The sequence below is a fragment of the Protopterus annectens genome, chromosome 13.part0 (assembly GCF_019279795.1).
Source record: "Protopterus annectens isolate FY-2018-M chromosome 13.part0, PAN1.0, whole genome shotgun sequence".
In the NCBI taxonomy this organism is placed as follows: Eukaryota; Metazoa; Chordata; order Ceratodontiformes; family Protopteridae; genus Protopterus; species Protopterus annectens.
In genome coordinates, this window is record NC_056747.1 from 925,430,678 (window position 1) to 925,451,429 (window position 20,752).

Sequence of the window (20,752 nt, forward strand, 5' to 3'; positions counted from 1 at the left end):
AGTGATTTCTAGAAGCATTTCACTGGTCCAAACCATGTATACTAGCTGTAGCTTTAAATCTCCCTGAATTTAGTGTGTACAGATTACGTGCCACACAAACCTTTATGCAATGTGGTTTTACAACTCTGTTCTAGGACACAAAATAAAAAAGAGATTATAAACAATACTGAATGAATGCATTCAATGGAAACACAAGAAATTCACAATATGTACTATCCCACTACAGACAAATCATCCATCTGATTTAAGTTCCAGTATCTGTATAAAAAGCAAACAACCAAGCAAATAATAGGTAAAACTACAACCTCAAGAAAACCACAATGAATAATGACTTTTGGTCATATGTAGCCACTAGGCATGTGGTCCAGTATGAAGGGCATAGCCCAATTTCCCCATATGCCCCAAAGCAATATTTATATAAGTGACGTATTCACAGTCACAAAGTAGGAGTTTAAGGAATCAAATTCATAATTTCTGGTCAAGTGAAGTGTTCAGAGTCACACAGTAGGCAACTGGGAGCTGAAGGAATCAAACTGTCATCTATAAGAAGCAGTTTGCAAACAGCATGCAGTCTTAACTGCCAGATAGTCCTCTGTACTAATACTTGTCCACAGGGTACAACTTGGTGTATCCTTTGCTTACTACCAGTAGATGGCAAGTCTTTTTAATAAATATTTTTTACTTAAATTTTATATACAGGAACAATCACATTAATATAATACAACAAATAAACAAATGTTATATACTTATAACACCAGATCCAGATTGTCCTATTTTCATCTGGTTCAACCTTTGAGACTCGGATCCAACTCAGATCCAGCCTCTGCAACTTCAAACCTTTGGATCCAAGGCTCTGACTCCTCCCCTTCCCATAATTCCCTCTCAACTGTCAAAATGCCTTGGATTGAGTTTGCTCCATATAACAAAAATATATACAATAAGTAATAAAAATTACAGATGGATAAAAAGGACAAACCTACCATACTGAGAGCATAACAACTAACCTGATGAGGTTAGAGATAAGCAGACTCCCGTAGATGCAACCCATTCTCCGGTCTCATCAATCAGAAATGTTGACAATTCACAGAAGGTGACACTGCTTTTGTGGAATGAGCTGTTAGTTTCTTAGAGAGGTTTAGATTCATCTTTTCATAAACATAAGATATACAGCTTGGTAGCCATCTTGAAAGAGTGATCTTTAAACTCCTTGCCCCCAGCCCAGAGTTAGAAAATACAATGAATAACTGGTCTGATTTCCTAAAGCTCTTAGTTCTACGTAAACAGAATTTAAGTTGTCTATAAGTTCATAGGTTTATAGGACGAGACTAGGCTAATACCCCGGAAGCCCTTATAAGCCTAGCCAAGAATTTTGGCAATGTTCCCACAAAGTCAGCACCTGTTTCTCCCGTCCATCAGGGACATAGGTAGGATCCCAGAGGAGTATTTTCTGTTTCCCATCCAGTCATCTGGGTTCCTCTAAAAGACGGCTAGTGAGGTACTCTGCTTGACATGGAGAGGGAGTCTATTCCACAGATGGTGGATTCTTTGGGACACAAATCTATCCTGCCAACAAGTTCTCTTAATGTCACAGACCACATTGAGGCCTTGCTTGTATGTTGCGCGAGTGGAGTCTGACATATGCATATCCAGCAACTCCATAAAGGCCGGGTCTGAGATGGCCTTGTATGCCAGACACAGGTCACCTCTGAGCAGTCTGTACGAGACTGAGTACAGGGACAGACTGAGTACAGGGCCAGGGCTTTTAGCCTATCTGTATAGGACTGGTGTTTGACACCCTGGATTTTCCTGGTCAGGAACCTCTGTGGTATCTTCCAGCTACTGCAAGTGCTTGGCAAGGTACATGCCGAAGGGGGCATTGTACTCAATGGGTCTGATAAGGGGGGAGTACAGGGATGTTATGACCTCCTTGTTCCTGGATGAAAAACCCTTACTTATGAGGTGGGCCATGTAAAAAGCCTTCAGTACAAAGGATCCAACATGTTGGTCAAAAGTCAGGTTGCTATCAACCTGGGTGCCCAAGTCCCTCACGACTGACTGCGTGCTTAGCATGTTGTCATTAATGTGATAATTAGTGGGGACACCATTTTCCCCAATGGGAAATAATGATGTATTTTTTGGCATTAATGATGCATTTTTTGGCATTCAGTTTGAAGTCATGCTTCTGGCACCAGTCATTAGTTTGGGTAAGGCCCTCTTGAAGGATGTTCACTTCACTAGGGGAATTTAAGACTGTGCCTAGCATGCAGTCATCTGCAAACTTGGTCAGCCACAGACCACTGATTTTGGCTTGCACCTCATAAAAGTATATCCCAAACAGTAGAGGCCCCAAGACAGATCCTTGGCATACACTGCTCATTACAGGTCAGCTCGCTTCCCCTATTTTGACTGAGTGGGTTTTATCAGTAAGCCAGTTAGCTACCCATCTGGCAACATATGGGTTGATGCCTAGCTTGGACAATTTATCCATTATGCCCAAGTGGGGAATAGTGTCAAACGCTTTGGCTAGGTCAAGGTAGGTGGTGTGCACTGTCTTCCCCTCATCCATGGCTTTGGTGACTGTTTCAAAGAAGTCGAACAAGTTTTACAGGCATGATCTCCCTTTGATAAAACCAAACTGTGTGAGGTCAAGCGTTTGGAGGTTGCCAATGTCATTGTTTATAAGGTCCATGATAATGCATTCCATGGCCTTGCAGATCAGGCTATTTAGGCTGATGGGCCTATAATTGCCTGAGTCGGTGCATGCTTCACCTTTGTGTAGAGGGATGAAAGTGGCTGTCCTCCATTCAGCTGGGATGAAGCTGGTGCTCAGGATTTAGTTGAACAGGGTGCATAATGATGCTGAGAGCTCATGCCTGAGTTCATGTAGGATGCAGCCAGGGATGCTGTTGGGATCCATGGAGGTTGTATTATTTGACTTTGGGGGGCATTAAAGACCTGCTCCCTGGTGATGAGGGGAGGGGGGCAGGTTGTGGGGAAGTCCTGGTTTACTAACGGGGGACAGGGGGGTGAAGTTTTCACTGTACCTGTCTGCCAGCAGGTTGGCTATATCTCCGGCATTGTGTATGTGGTGTTCTTGACCACCAGTTCAGAGCAGAGTTGGGTGTTACATTTGAGATTGCAGACGTATGTGAAGAAGCCTTGTGACTGCCTTAGTGGATGTGGCCAATCTGGACTCGAAATTAGTCTTAAAGGATTTTACCATTGACCTTATCTGCTTGTTTAGACAAAGGAAAGATTGCTTCCAACTTGGCACCTGCTCCTTCCTGGCCCTGGACAGCAATTTGTTCCTTTTATTATAAAGTTTGTCTATTGCTGCTGTCCACCAGACAGGTTTACTCTTCCTTAAGGAAAATGTTTTGGTCCTGTCAGGTATTGCTGAATCCATGCAGCTATACAGGTGCTCATATAGTTTTCTGTTATAGGCTTGGACGTTAGTGCTAGTTCCAACTGAAAGGATGGTGGTTGTGAAGCTGCTTATACCTGCTCTCAGGAGGTTGTAGTCAGCTTTAGAAAATTTATTTTTTGTCTGAACCTGGCGGGGGCAGGAGAGATGGTGACTTTGAAAGTGATCGCTTTACAGTCAGTTCTTACCAAGGAACATGACACTGTAAGGGTGCTACAGTGGTTATTCATGTTGGTTAGTACCTGGTCCATTATATTTTCACCTCTCGTGAGGGTGTTGACCAGCTGATCCAATGTGTTGGCATTGATGAAGTCGAGGAATCTCTGGGCATTCGTATTTGGGCTAGAATACGTCTTCCACTCTATGGTTGGGTAGTTAAAGTCACCCAGGATCAGGGTAGGGGGTTGAATCATGATGGATTCAAGTAAGTTCAGATACGTGGAGTAGACGTCCTGTGTCATGGTTGGGGTTCTGTAGCTAGCTATGACTTGAATAGGTGTTTTGTCAACAGTTAACTGTACCTGAAGTGTCTCCTGTATGTAATACTGTTTGACCAGACTGAAGGTGTGCATGTCTTTGATAAATATTGAAACTCCACCTCCTTTAGCTTTGTAGCCCCCCCCCATTTGGGGTCTGAAAGTATGGTAGGATGAGTAACCTGGTAAGATTAGGGTGTTCTCTGCAACTTTGAACCAGGTTTCAGTGACTGAACAAATGTCACCATCTTCCAGTGTGATGAATGCTAGCAATGAGTGCAGTTTCATGTTAAGACTCCTAGCGTTTAGCAGCAGGAGTGCTGGTTAAGACTTTTAAGTTTTGTTTAGAAGAATTTTTCACATTGTTATTTTTGTCCTCATGACTTTGCCTAAAAAAGGCAGAAAGGGGGGGGGCAAGAGCCTTTGCCAAAAACCTGAAGCCCAGGGGAGACAGATGAAGGCCATCTCTAGAAAAGCATTGTAGTCTGCTAATCATGTCCACCCAGGCTCTCAGGTACTGGATCCCCTAGGAATGACATTAGAAACTAAGCCAATTGTTAAAGTCAATCACTTTCTACTTGTATTGAGGCATCATTCTGGGTGATGGTTGGATGCTGCTTAAGGCTAGGGACATACCTGCCTGGGACACATATTCAGTGAGATCAATCATGTCTCTCTTCATATAGTCCAGTCAAGTCAATCACACCAACATGGACTATGACAGAGTCATAACAGTACCTATTGTTTGAGTGCATGTGTGATATGGCAGACACTAGCACTTGACAAGCAACTTACCATGACTTTCTCTTTGTCTAGCTTGGAGAGGGGCACATCTGTGTGTCTCACAATAGAATCTTCAATGACTAGTATTTTGGGTTTGTGGCTGAGCCTTAGAGGCTGTGAGAGGCAGGTATATGTACTACGTGTGGTGCTTGGTGCTGTGGGTTGTGATCTACGTGTGTATTTTTGCCTCGGAGGTCTATTTTGTTTAAGTATGTTTTTGTTGAGAACCTCCACATACATGGCAGTGTGTTGTACAGGTGTGGGTGGTGTAAAAGGTGTGGTGTTTGTGCACACAACCTTCTCAGTGCCAAATGTACTGGATTGTGATTGAGACAGCAAGGATTCTAGGTTCTTAATGTAATTGCATCTCTCAAATACTGTGTTCCTAGGTGGTAGTAGTAGAGGGTTGTCTGTGTACATGGGGCAGTTGCTACACTGTCTCAGGATGTCCATATCAACCAGACTAGCAGGAGAAACCATAAGAAATTGTCCATCCATTATTGCCAGAATCTGTGGAAGAGAGGTCAAGGATAGTAGATTGGGTACTATCTGGTGACAGTACCTATAGATGTGAGTAGGGCTGGAAAAAATCAATACAGTACCTCCAAGGGAGGGCCTCACTTACACAGGAGTACTGCTAAGGGAAAAAATGCCGCTGAGATACCTCTCAAAGGGTTAAAACAGCACAGTGGCGGTGCACAACACGCAAACAAGCACAAACCTGCCCAATCACAGGGTTTAAATACCACAAAAATGAAGTTAAACAGAAACACTGGAATTGACCAATCAATCCTTGTCCTTGAGCTCTTCGCTAAACACCCTATGCCAGACCAGTTCCAATCAGTTCACTTCCTCCCACTAAGTGCATGTAGGCCCCAGCCAACACAAGATGGCATACCAGGAAACACAGGGAACAAGAGAATCACACAAACAGCAGAACATGTAACCAGACTATTTAAATTCTGTTTAGGTCGATTTAACACAGGAGAACAAATACACACTTAAATATAACAGCAGAACAGTCCACACTTAGATAATTAAACAGTTTAATAGTAAAACAGTGAAAAATGCGGTGCAGATGCAATTCAAGTTAATAAAACAGCACAGTTAATCAAATACAAGTGCAGTATAAGTCAGAATAAATTGAAAAATGGCACTTAGTTTTGTAGATTCTCTCAGCAGCTTTGAAATCAGCAAAGGGTAGATGCAGACTGCTCACCACCTTGTAGCTCCACTAAAACAAGCAAGTACCACAAAACAAAAGTAAAATAGAAACACTGGAAGCGATCAATCAACCCTTGTCCCTAAGCTCTTAGCTTAACACTGTATGCCAAACCAGTTTCAACCAGTTTACTTACTCCCACTAAGTGCAGGTAAGCCCCAGCCAACATAATATAGCGTAGCAGGAAACACAGGAATCACACAAACAGACCTGGATACAGGAAAACCTGTAAACAGACTATGCTAAAGATATTTAAACTCTGCTTAGGCTGATTTAACACAGGAGAACAGATAACACACTTAAACATAACAGCAGAACAGTTCACACTCAGTTAAACAGTTTTACAGTAAAAGTGAAAACATGCAGTGCAGATCTAATGCAAGTTAATAAAACAGCACAGTTAATCAAATACAAGTGCAGTATAAGTCAGAATAAATTGAAAAATGACACTTATTTTTGTAGATTCTCTCAGCAGCATTGAAATCAGCACAGGGTAGATGCAGAATTGTGAACATCAAGTAAATGTAATGCATATTTTCATTTTTAGAGCATTTTGGATAGAATATAGGCAAACTGATGGTCTGATTTATGTTGGACTTGGAAGCCATCTTAGGGATGAAAGATAGATTTGGTTTTAGAAAAAAAACTGTTCTTATGAAAAACTAAATAATGTGGTTTACAGGCGAGAGACTGAAGTTCTGAAATCCTCTTAGCAGAAGTGATTGCTATCAAAAAGATTGTTTTCCATGTCAAGAACTTAAGAACCATTGAACCTGCTGGTTCAAAGGGGGACTGTATGATACACTGAAGCAACACCATGATGCTCCATGGAGGAACAGGATCTCATATTGGAGGACAATGAAGAAAAGTTCCTTTAAGAAAAGTCTGAGAAACCTTTAGCAAAGTTAAAGCAGTCTCATTATGGTCTATGTTAAAATTGGAAATGGCTGCCAGTTGAACTTTGAATGCTGAAAAAATAGAACCAGCTGGAACAGTTCATAGGTTCATACTAGGCTCTCTGCCCTAGGGCATTTATAAGCCTAGCCAGAGTGCGTTTGGCTTTCGCCACCCATTTTAAATTCATTTTGCTATGCCCTTTTTTGAGGTTAGTATACTGTGCCTCTGTCTAACAGTGACACAGAAGTGATACCTGGGGTAAACCTACGATCTCCCATCCACTCATCAAGATTCCTCTTGAAGAGAGTCAATGAGGGACTCTGCCTAACCTGGACAGGGATTTTATTCCAGAGTGAAGGGAGCCTCTGGGTTATGAATCTGTCCCTCCAGCATGTCCTATTTATTTCAGTGCTGAGGTTCAAGTCTCTCGAGCGCGTAGCTCGATGGGATTTGGATTTTTTGAGGTGCAGCATGTCCCTTAATTCCGGGTTGGAAATGGCTTTATACGTCAGGCACAGATCGCCTCTGAGCAGGCGGTATGCCACTGAGTAGAGCTGGAGTTTCTTTAACCGGGCAGCATATGGCATCTGTTTGAGCCCTTTGATCCTCTTGGTGAGGTACTTTTGGGGTCTTTCCAGTTGCTGCAGGTGTTTGGTAAGGTACATCCCAAAAGGGGCATTGTACTCGATTATGAGCCTGATGAGGGATGAGTAAAGAGGCACGATGACCTCCCCTGATCTAGATGTGAATCCCTTCATGATTAGGTGGGCTATATAAAATGTTTTTCTAACCACTTTGGCCACGTGGTTGTCAAATGAGAGACTGCTATCAACTTGGGTCCCCAGTTCCCTAATTACTTCTTCTGTACTTAATGGATTACCACCTATGTGGTAATTTGTGGGCACTTTGTTTTTGCCAAAAGGGATGACTATACACTTTTTGGTGTTTAGCTTGAGGCCATGGCTCTGGCACCAGTTGTCTGTTTCTATGAGGCCCTTTTGGAGGATGCTTGTGTCGGCTGGAGAGTCAAATATGGCGCCCAGTCTGCAGTCATCTGCGAACTTGGTCAGCCACAGTCCTTCCGTGTTGGCCTGTACCTCTGAGAAATATATACCGAACAAGAGAGGTCCCAGGACTGAGCCTTGTGGGACGCCACTTGTAACTGGTTTGGAGTCTGACATGGCTCCAGCAATTCTAACCATGTGGGTTCTGTCCTTGAGCCAGTTTGCAACCCATCTAGTGACATAGGGGTTTATATTTAAGCTGGTGAGCTTATCTATAATGCCTGAGTGGGGTATTGTATCGAAGGCTTTTGCGAGGTCCAGGTAGGCTGTGTGGACCACCTTCCCTTCGTCAATCAGACAGGAATTCTGGAATAGAGGAAGGGGGACTGAGAAAGGGTCCAAACCTTACCCTATAGCCCAATAAGAAAATCTTTTCCATTTACTTTGGTACAGTCTTCTGGTGCTAGATTTCTGTGAGGCAGAAAGAATATGAACATTTTCTGTAAATCTGGTATCTCTGGCCATCGTTAGCGTCAGAGTAATCAGGCGGTTAATTTCAAGGAAGCTAGGTCCAAGACAGGATGCCTGGAAGATGAGATATCAGATCCAGCCTGTGAGCCAGAGTCCAGGGTGGACTGAGTAGCTCAGACCAAAGACATGGGAACCAAACCTGCCGCCGCCAATATGCGCAATGCTGAACACCTCAGTCTTGTCCCTTCTAGCTTTCTGAATGAAATTCTTAAGGACAGGAAAAGGAGGGAATGCATAAAAAAGACCCAGGGCCAATTGTAGATCAGAGTTTCCCTTGTTGACTGACCCTGTGGAGGAATCAGGGCAAAATAGCTGCTGCATTTGTTGTTCAGGTAAGTGACAAAGAGGCTGCAGCGTGGTTGGCCCCAGTGACTAAAGATTTAGTTTTCCACTGTTATATTGAGGGACCACTTCTGAGGCAAAATAATGTATCTTCTCAATTTGTCTGCTAGTACACTGGAAGTCCTCAGGGTGTGCTTTGCCATCAGAAACCGATGGGAAGACATTGCCCATTGCCAAAACTGCATGGCCTCTCAACACAATGGATAAGATCTTGTTGTCCCCCCGCCCCCTGTCTGCTGATGTACCAGACCACTGACAAGCTGTCTGTCTGGAATGCAATCACACCCACAGGAATAGAGTCTTTAAATATCTTGCAATGTCAAAAGGACTGTTCTCACTTCCAGAATACTGATGTTCGAAGTACTTTGAACTGTTTTCCCCTCGTAAAGCCCCCCAAAAGGGAAGCATCCATGGTATCTTCTGCTAAAGGGGAAGGTGGAAGAAAAAGGATGACCTGTCAACAGTACTGATGACATGATCCACCACTGTGTGTGTGTTCTGCACACTGAAGTCAGTCTGAATGGAGTGTTGAGGGGGTGATATCGCTGAGATCACTGAACTAAGCAGTCCACTGTAGAACCCTTAAACGGAACCTGGACACGGGAACAAGAACAATGATCGAAGTCATCAGACCAAAAAAATCTTACAATTAATTGTGCTGAAGGGGATAAGCTTGCATAGCCAGCTTTAGAACCCTGTGGTCTCTGGGGGCTCCTGACCACAACAGGTTATCTTAAACTGATATTTTATAACGTCAGTCAAGCCAACAAAAGCTTGTACAGCAATCCTGTATACTTACTAAACCCGATGAGTAATAATACCTCTTATTTAAATCTCCTTTAAAATTCAAAGATATTTTGGTTATAGTGACAGCATTTTAAAATGTAACAGGCTTCACAATTTCATTAAGTATTTTACCACTGATGTAGTGCCGCTAGCTTAATTAAACCCCACTGGTGGACATTCTCTCCACTAAAATTAACATAACCAGCTTCATACCTGAAGTAACTGTGGCTGCATGGCCCCCCCTTAATCATCCTTAACTGTGTGGAGGCCCCACAAAAGCTGCTTCTGGTTGTGGAAAAAACAAGGATAAAAATGTACTAATTTCCTGACTATGTTCTTTTATCTTAAAAGGTTGTGATATGACCCTTTTAGGATAAAGCTGATAATGATCAACAGCCCAGACTGACTGACCTCAGTGCAAACCTTGGACTTTAAGAAGAGCTCATGCTTCTGATCTTCAAGGATAATTTTCTCTTTCAGAGAGTTCTATAATACTGGCAGAACACAAGATACTACAGCTTTCAAGTTCTTTCCTGAAGAATTTTGCGAGATGCCAAAAATAATACCAGAATAAAGGCTCATAATCAGTAACATGTTTGAAGTATTACTCTAATTCACTTAAAAGTCAATAGAATAACAGTTTTTTGCATCAACATGCATTTTTGGACAATAAGATGTGTAAAACTCTCATGTCTGAATTTATTGGCTGTCTATAATTCTGAATGATTTACCATTAAATCAAGTTTTTTTTACAAAGGACAGAGCAAAAATATGAGGCAAAATCAGGGAAGATCTCTGAAATCAGTGAGAGTGGCAGTTATGCTTTACTCTTCAATGAAGTAAATAAAAGTGATTTATCCCTGCTGCTGTTTCGTGACTGCTAAACAGCAGTCACCGATCTGTTGTGGCAGTATCAGTGTTGCACAGTGTATTGCTATTTGCTGAAATAAGTACAAAACTAGTATTGCTATAGGTTATGCTTTTGTGTGTGTGTGTGTGTGTATATATATATATATATATATATATATATATATGTGTGTGTGTGTGTGTGTGTGTAAAAAATCACACATTTTTATCTGTGCACACACCCAATAATGCCAGGATACACACATTATTTTTTCTGAGTATCACTAAAAAAGGCAGCTAACAAGTTTACATTTCAAAAGTAAGACATAAATATATCACAGAACATTTGGACACTTAACATCTTCTAGGAGTCCCAATTTAACATCTGAGGAATGCATACACATTGACTATCTTTTTTTTGGGGGGGGGGGGGGGGTTAAGGAGGCAAGCTGCATTCCAAGACAGGGCCTGTGTATCCTCACAGCAACTGTCTTATTAGTTTATTGTGAGCTCCTATTTTGTCAACGTTGAATATTACACCTTGGGCACAACTTAGGTTTTCCTTCAAAGAAAAAATAAGACTGAAATTCTTTTCTTACTCATGAGTTTTGTTTAGACCTCTGTTGGACTAAAAGGTTGGGAAATGCTCTAAACGGCATCCCAGAGAATCTATAACCCCTATAGCTTCTGGGGGTGCCAGCTTAATTGAGTTATTTCCTAAATATTTATTACTGTTCTGTCTTGGTCAGTAAAGGTGTGTTGAAAGGATGCAAGGAAAACTAAAGCTGAACCACAAGGAATGTCTTTCCATTATCATAATTTCTGTTCAAGCCATCACTGGAAGAAAAGATTGTGTAAAAAGAAAAAAAAATAAAATGCACATCAGAGCACACAGACAGATATGGCTTCTTGAAAAAGCTGAAGAGTAAGGCAAAATGTGGGAAAAGGAAGAAAAAAGTAATGTGCATTATATGGGGAGCCCAAGATGGGGGAATGAAACAGAGGGGAGCACAGCAGGATAAATATATATATATATATATATAAATATATATGTGTGTGTGTGTGTGCGCGCGCGTGTGTACATGTGTGTAGGGGAGGGTGCTGAAACAGTAGGCAGTGCCTAGGGTGAAATTTCACCTAAGTAGAGCTGTACACAGAGCTATTGTAATGTAGCATTGTTGCAACTAAATGCCAGTAACTGTGAATGTCCCTTTGTGAGATGGACCAACACAGTGTGGTACACAAGCCTGTCATAATATAAGAGCATTGAACCTACAAGTCATTATGTGTACTGCTGCTAAAAGTTTGCAGCATGAACTTAAAAGTTGCTTGAGAGGGGTGGCAATGACAGGACAATATTTAGACTGAAAGAACTCGGGGGCCTCATCTTGACACTTGCTGGGGGCCCCCAAAATGCTAACACCGGCCCTGAGAACTTGTGATGCTTTCTGCTGGAGTGAATGAATTCTGTGCGAAAGTAGGGTGGCTATTTGAGCTGTGGTGTTTAGAACGCATCCGATAAATTCCAGACTTTGAGTTGGGAGCAATTTGCTCTTCCATCTGTTCACTATAATTCCCAGACAGTGAAAAGGTGGAGTAAGAGGTCCCTTTGTAGAATTAACAGATCCTTGATCGGAGCAGTGAGGAGCCAATCTTCTAAGCATGGGAACATCTGGAACCCATGCAGTTTGAGATAGGCTGTAACTGCTACCATGCATTTGGTAAACACCTGGGGTGGGGAGCTGTGGTGAGTTGAAAGGGTGGAGATCTGAAGTGAAAATGACTGGCTCCCAGACAGAAATGGAGAAATCTCCTGGAGTGTCTGTGTATCTTTATGTGGTAACAGGCATCCTGGAGATCAATAAAACACATCCAGTCATCTTTTTTGAGTAGACACAAAACAGACTGAACCATGACCATCCAGAATGTTGTCTGCTTCTCATATTGGCTGAAATAGTTTAGGTCCAATATTGGCCTTAGGTCCCCTGTCTTCTTTGGAACACAAAAGAACCTTGAGTAGACACCGGATCCTATCTGGTCTGGCAAGACCTGCTGGATGATTCTCATTTTCAACAACTTGTTTACTTCTGCTGTTGCAAATTTCAATTGATTGGGTGATACTATGGGAAACCTTGTTTTTGCCTGAGGCACTGTTAGAAATGGTATTGAGTATCCTCTGGTTACTATCCTTAACACAAATAAAAGAAATCCAACTCTAAGAGTGCCAATACTTTATTGTAGCAAAGCTTTCGGAAAAAAATCCTTCTTCAGTGCTTAATACAATCTATTTTACTCTCTCAGTTTTGATAGAACTAAAATCATGTGAGCATGGCCAGCTGATCACATTGTTTCAATTAAAGTTCAACCAACTATCTAAATTTAAAGCCATACATTCCCTTAAAAATATTCTTAAAGATTAATGCATTTGAACTCCCTTTTACAAAATACACATATAAGCACATAGGTTATATTAAAAACATTTAGATAACTATTAACACATTTAAAACAAGAAAATATATATAATATTACATTGTAATATTTAAAATAAACTAATGCAGCTGCATTTGTTTATTGACTAAAATCGGTTTAATGCTGACCAGTTTATTCAGCCCAGGCTCTATGTCTGCCTGCAGTCTTAAGATCCAACTATATTCTTTATTCTCTAGTAGGTTATTTATGTCACCCCCTCTTATTTGTTTATATACAGTTTCTATCACCCTAAATTTAAAAATGTGCTCAGCTCCCTTGTCCATAGTATGCTTATTTAACACATTCTGTTGTAAGCATACTATGGACAAGGAACCTGAGCACATGGTCAGGATTAAACCAATTTTAGTCAATAAATAAATGCAGCTTCATTAGTTTATTTTAAATATTACAATGTAATATTATATATATATAGTTTCTTGTTTTAAATGTGTTAATAGTTATCTAAATGTTTTTAATATAACTTATGTGCTTATATGTGTATATTTTGTAAAAGGGAATTCAAATACATTAATCTTTAGGAATATTTTTAAGTGAATATATGTCTTTAAATTTGGATAGTTGGTTGAACTTTAATTGAAACAATGTGATAAGCTGGCCACGCTCACACGATTTTAGTTCTATAAAAAACTGAGAGTGTGAAATACACTGTATTAAGCACTGAAGAAGGATTTCTTTCCGAAAGCTTTGCTACAATAAAATATTGGCGTTCTTGGAGTTGGATTTCTTTTATTTGTGCTTTCAGTTTCTAACTTCTGGTTCATCACATCATTAACCTTATATTTGAATACTATCCTTAACACCCAAGAATCTAAAGTGTTGGCCCGCCAGGTTTGAGGGTGTAGAGACAATCAATTCCAGAGTGCAGCATTCAGGCAACCCTTTAGGAGCACTGAACGGATTTCTCAGAAAAAGGTCTGTAAAATCCTTGATTTTGAAATACTCTTCTGCCTCTTGGGCAATGTCTGTTGAGGTCTGTCCAAAGAAGCTTCCTGGATAGGACCTTGCAATTTTTGGAACCTTCACTTCTCGTTAGTGTGTCTTTAACCTTCGGGACAAATAATGTAATACCATCACAGGGAGCACTGAGGAAGGACATGTTAAAGCCCTCCGCAAAATTACACAATTACATCCAGGCATGATGGCATAAAGCTATACCAGTACCTGCTACCCTAACTGTCCCATTAGCTGCATTAGAATGGAGACGCATGGAGACATTCAAAATAGAAGATAAGGTAGACAGCTGGGATTCAACTGTTTTCTGGATACCCAATGTCAAAATACCTGAAAGAGAACTGGTGATCTCTTTGGTCAAATCTCTTTGGAACTGAATAATATTGTCCATGTAGTTCAGTGCTCTCAGGGAAATGTCACTGAACCATATGTCTGTTTTCCAAATCTGTCAATGGCCCTGGGGTCCCTGTTAGGGGGATGGACAGACAAATTTTCCTCTGAGAGTTCCTTCTTTTTAGCTGCCACTGGACCCTTACTTCAGTGAAGCCTGTCAGATTCTCAGCATATGATCTTTGTCTCCTGCTGTGAGCTAGCAAACAGCTCAAATTTGCCACTTTGACAGATATGAAGGGGAGGTGTTTATGGGGAGGGGAGATGAGTTTAAGGACTACGATTCAGGCATAACAAAAGAATGAAAACTGGCCACATTAGAAAGAAAAAGAAGTAACAGGCACTGAGAATATTGTTCTGTGTGATTATCCCTGTTTGTCTTTTACTAAGTAGTCATTGAAAATCAAGAAATGGTAATTAAACCTGACTGACTTAAAGAAAGCAGGGTACACATGAAAACACACGTGAAGTCAGAGCACTGACAGGAGCTTAGGGGCTATGATGTTATATTTAAAAAAAAAAAACACTGCAATGTCAGATACCTAGAGGTAGACTAAAAAATTAAGATGCTGGTCCCCATGTGGGCAGACTCTGGAATTACATTTAAAAAATATTAAAAAAGTATATAGAATCCAAAAATGGTGTTAAAATGTAGGAAACATCAAGGAGTGATGTAATAAACTTGATTTTTTTTTCATTCTGTGGGTGCGGTTCTCTGTATTAAAAATGAAATAAGTACTTCTTTAAAAGCAACTTCCTAGAACTATTTACGATTCCTTTATGTTGTATAGTGATATTTTTCTTTATTTAACCAAATGATTTTATACAGTTTCAGCAAATGATTGAACAATCAAAACTTAACCATAAAGTTACAGTTCTAATTACTGTATCTACAGCATATGTTTCTAGTACAGGAAATAATATTCCGTCATCTTTTCTGTCTATTACTGTAGATAGCAAAGTTTTGTCTTATTGGCAACGTTTGACATAAAACTTCGATAACAATATAGCTCTAGTTTAGTAAAGGAGCAATTATCGTATATTTCCAGCTCTATTTTTGTGAATATCTTCTGTAAAAGGGATAAAACATTTTGTGGGAACAGTTTAAACAAATCAAGAATAATGCCATCTCTACCTGGAGCTTTACTTTCCTTCAGCCTTTTAATTTGCTTCTTTTATTTTTATTATATAAAACATTTTTTACTTTTCTTATTTGTTCTGAAAATAACTATTTTGTATATTCAAATTAAAAAAAACATCAATTGCTCTTCATTTTTACACTACTATTTTGTCCATTAATTTTCCACATTTTTTTTAAACAGTCCAGAATTTCTTCCACATCCATATATTTTCTATTACTCCAAAGGATGGGTATACTGTTAACGTGGTTACTTCTTGCTATCATTTTGGCTTTACAAGCTAATTTATGTAGGCCTTTAGGAGTTAGAGAACAACAACGCAATTTGACTTTTTCTAAACAAGTGGAAACTTTATGTTGTAGGATTTTCTGAAACTTTGGCAAAAGCCCACACTCAGGTATTAAAAACAATTAAACAAATGAAATGGATATCTGCACGTACCCCACTGAATAGAAAAGTGACTTACAGAGTCCATCAAATCAGAACTGTAGCACTCTCTCTACTAAAAGGTTCAATACCAATAGGCTCTCACAGGGATTTTTACTGAGGCAGCTCTTGTCTGGTATCTATTCTCTATATCCAAGCTGATGCCAAGAGTCTCTGGCTGACCAAGTCTGCAGATGAGTACAACCTTTGAGAAGTCATCAACAAGAGGGTATGTCATGTACAAGCACATTATGCCAGGACTGTGAGCTAAAGCTAAATATAGAAAAGTATAGTGTTGTTCTCATTGGTAAAAACAAGCATCCCAGTACCTAGCAAATGCCCTTCAAAACCACTACAGTTATTAAGGGCTTTCACATTTTTGTAAACAATGACATCTCCTTCAACCACCATGTGTCTACTCCACTTATTCTAGATAATTACTAAAGGTGTATTGTCTAGATCCAGCGACACTGTCACTCCTTGCTATTCCTCTTTTATTAGGCCAATACTACCATTAGCATGTACATGACCAAACACATGATCCAATATGTAAGGCCTCAACAATTCCTCAAGAAGAAAACCCAGTGCCTGAGTTCTATGTCCTAAGCAGACTGTCTTAAAGCTCTAGTTCTTTCAAGTCTCATAGAGATGCATGCAGGGTGACCTCTGCCTAGCATATAAGGCCTCAAATGACTGTGCTGTGTGCCACCTCCTACACATTCATAAAACATGTAACACCACAAATGTCTGTATTAGAGATCTAAACTTCCACTGCAACATAAACAAAACCATCTGGTGGGATACATACCTCTCCCAGTGAAATTAACCCCCAGAAAAGTGGCTAAATGACTATTACCTTCTGCTTTATGCCACCAAACCAAATAAATTCTCTCCAACTCAAACACCAGCCCAAAGTCTTCCACCACAATGATTATAAAATCACTGTGTAATACATTAACAGAATTAGTAACATATGCTAAACGACTTGGAATAATTATTAATCATATTCTAAAATATGACCAACACATCCCCCGGGATTCAATAACACCTACACAAAGTGTATACTGTTCTGTGTAAACAGAAAACACAGACAAAACTCACACCTTCTTCCTTCTAATTTTTGTCTTCCTACTGATATTCTTGCAGCTTTAAATATTAACAGGGATTCATAAAGGTTACCACAAAGTGTAGACTACATGTACACAGTGTAATCTTTCTGAGTGACTGTAAAGCACAAAAAATGTAATAAGAATGTTCTTGAATACATAATGGGCAGGATTCACGAAACCTCCATGTAAGAGTTAATATGTCTTACACGGAGGCTGCAGTCTAACGGTATGACGTCAGCATGCAATGCATATTCATGAGGGCATGTTGAATCACACCCTAGGCTAACACGGTCCGTGTAGGAAAGTAGGGGACGTGTCCGAATGCAGACTATAAACCCAACTATAATGTAAAACGTAAAAATAGCAGTTTAATTTTTTTTTTTTTATAATTTCCAAAATGTTTGCCTGTAGTTGCGCTGGTTTGTGCGGGTATGCCCTCCGCTCAGCCACAGTTAGCAGTCATTGAAAAGCATATAAGATCTAAATATGCAAATTAATCCAAGTAGCAATAGCGTAGTGGTAGAGACGTTGGCCAAAGAGGAGGTAGTCCCAGTTCGAGCCCCCACAACATCATTTTCTATTTTTAGTTAAATAAGCATGAAACAATCCCCTGACATATATGTGTATATATATATATATATATATATATATATATATAAAACTATAATTTAAGTAAAATGTAATGGGCCATGTATTTTTGAAGAAATCCGACACAAGAAAATATAAAAAAATTGTATAAGTGCCCATAGCTGAGCAAGGCTTTACAAATCCGAATATGAGTGCCCATAGGTGAGCAGCACTCTAACAAGCGTAACATGACTGCCCGCAGGTGAGCAGCGGTTTAACAGGTGTAATATGAGTGCCCGGAGTTGAGCACCACTTTAACACACTTAAAATGAGTGCCCATAGCTGAGCAACACTTCACACAGCGTAATATGCGTGCTCATAGCCAAATAACGCGTTACCCAGCGTAAGCCGTTTGCACGGAGCTGCGCAGTGCGCCAACCAGCTTACCAGCAGGCAACGTTGAGCAAGCTGTATCAAAACCACCTTTACACAGACACACTTCCTAGCCTGTCTAGACAGTAGTAAAAACAAAAAAAAGCAATGCCCAGGCTCGAACCCAGGGTACTGTGCACCATAGTCAAAGTACTGAACCACTAAGCCTTGACAGTTGTACTGAGAAATGCAGTATTAGCATATATATAGGAATGAATGGAAATAGAAGCATGACAAAGCAGGTTTTCTTAAGCTGATAAATTTCCAAAATAGCCAATCACAGATAAGTGCAGGAAAACGGGCATATATAAGCCCCATAGGTGGGAATACACAGCATAACTGATTGTGGTACCCATTTGCAGTCAGGATGGCAGGTGCAGGAGAGGGAAGTCGATTTAGAGCACAGAGGTGGGGTGTTGAGGAGTCCAAATATATGGTTTGGCTCCTAGTCCATGATCATAAGGCTCAACTCATGCAGGGCCAGGTTCACTGGGGTGCATACAAGGCAGAGGCGTGGAACCGGTTGGCACATGATCTCACCAGTGCCACAGGCATACCAAGGACTGGTGAACAGGTCCGTTACCACCAAGCGGGCCTGAAGAGACATAAACAGGACCAACCGAACCGTTGGATCCAGGAGGCCCGGCAAATGCCCAACGCCCCACTACTGAGTAAGTATCCATGTAATTAAGTATGTAATAAATTATCCTAGCCTATATTATGGAGATGTATGTTCCAATATTACTTCATTTATATTACAGCTGCAGGTGTCCGTTCCATGAATCAGCGAGCCTATGCTGATAGGCTGTTGAGGTTGCGCCACCAGGCAGGTTAGTAATTATTTTGCTGGAATTGTTATAGAATATAAGAGAGACAGCTTGTAAAAGAGTTCAGTGTTGTTACATATTAATAAAGTTCAAATAAGCCTATAAGAAAGATTCTGCTAGTACTGTAAGATTAGATAAGTGATGCACCTGTAATCCAGAAATAAACATTAAACAAGTCTGAAACAGAGTTTCCACCTGTATTGTAATATCAGATAACTGCTTCACCCTGAAAATGACTGGTAATCAATCTACAAAGGATAGACATGTGTCAAAAACATCCCCTTTTAAAATCTGCCATATGAAATAAGTGAGTCTGTTGGAAAGGATTGTTGTAACCAAGTAAGAAATGTTAATAACGCCTAGAATTAAGTACCATCTTGAATTGTAAAAATAAAACAAGTGAGAGTGCGAAAGAGGGTATGAATTGACCAAGAAAGCTGTAATAAGTCTGGAATAAAGTTATACTGCAGTCAGTACATAATGAAATGAATGAGAGAGCCACAACCAAAGAGTGAAATGGGTGTAATAAAGTACTGAACCTGGAATGTGTCTGTCAAACAATTTGGATATGGTGATGTACCCTTGCAATATGGAGATAGTATGGTTATGAAATACTGAACATCCACAGTTGTCTAGAGCCATATAAATCAAATGTAGCAGGATGCTGTACCTGAACAAAGCCAGATATGAACATGTATGAATAAAAATGGAATGTATATTAATGTAGCAGTAACATTCCCATCACCAACATTCCTAAGGTTACATATAGGAAACTGTACAAAGACATGTAGGGGATATATATCTGTAGCTACTAGGAATGTACAGCATATGTATAGGTAGTTTAAGTTGTTAATATAATATTTCTTCACCCTACCCCATTTTCACAAATGATGCCATTCCACACCAAACTGGGTATGTGTATACACAATTAATTCCCATGGACATTTGTCCTGTTGGTTCATACATATCTGCATGTACGTTGATGCATGTGCCCTGTTCACATATCCAAACCTGATGGCCCGTTGCCATCAATCAATCGTGCATGCTGTTGGATTGTGTACTGTTGTTCTAAATATGCATGTGTTATGGTTGCGGTTCAATGTTTGGAATTCATGGGTGTTTGGTTAATGGGAATACTGATACATGCTGTTACAACTAATTTTGAATGGTGTTGTTTGTTACTAACCCAAAATGTCATAAAATACTGATAAACATAGGACAACAGGGAAGGTGGGTTCCAGCGGACCCACCTCTCCCACCTCAGCTGGCGAGTGCACCTGGCATCAGTGCCCAGGCCGGAACCTCCTCCGGTGGCCCTGTGCCACCTTCGGGTGGAAGTGCTGCAGGGGATGGGGCTCGTCCCCCCTCTGCAAGCATGGCCGGAGGAGAACGTCCACTCACCCTCCATAGTGGTGTCCGGTCTGTGGTGCGTAGCGAGATCAGGCATGCTGTGCTTGATCCCCTACACCAGCTCGAGGCGATGGTGGCGCAACTCATGGGTGTGCCTTTCCATCCTATACAGCCCCCAGCACAGCCCCGTCCTGGGCAGTGAAGGCGCAGTGGTAACTGCCCATGGGTGGGGATCTCAGTTCCACTGTTGCCATCTGTGGGCTCATGGGCTCGCAATATCCAAACATCCGTCCCCGTCAATTGTGTTTACCCCCCACGTGTCATACTCCGCCCCTGTATGCGTCTTGTTTGTCTTGTCTGTTAACCTCCCCAACCTACCTCCCCAAATATACCTACTTCCTGTACCTCACATTCCACTCTCACCTGAAAAAAAATAAAAAAAGGGCACTCTGTTCCCACAAAATAATTACGCCCCATACATAGCTGTCCATTTTGCAGACATGTCTGCTGGACATGTCAACTGATAATTAACATTGGCTGTACAACATATTTTGTTGTCCTCACCCCTCTCTCAGGGGTGGAAGGTTTCAAAATTCACACCAAATTTACACATATGCACAGCTGTTGCTGGCAAAGAAATGGGCAGCTATGGGCCTTCCCTACATCCTTCCTGCACATCCCGAGCTTGTTTTCCTACTATCCTACCCTCTTTGCACCCCCTTTTTCACCACTTTCCTATCTCCCCATTTTCTTTTCTTTA

General features: G+C 40.8%; 1 protein-coding gene across 1 annotated transcript in view; it reads right to left on the bottom strand.

Annotated features, from left to right (window-relative positions):
- Positions 1–20,752, bottom strand: part of EZH1 (enhancer of zeste 1 polycomb repressive complex 2 subunit) — a 3,086,757-nt gene that overhangs the window by 2,604,082 nt on the left and 461,923 nt on the right. The gene's annotated exons all lie outside the window — the stretch shown is intronic.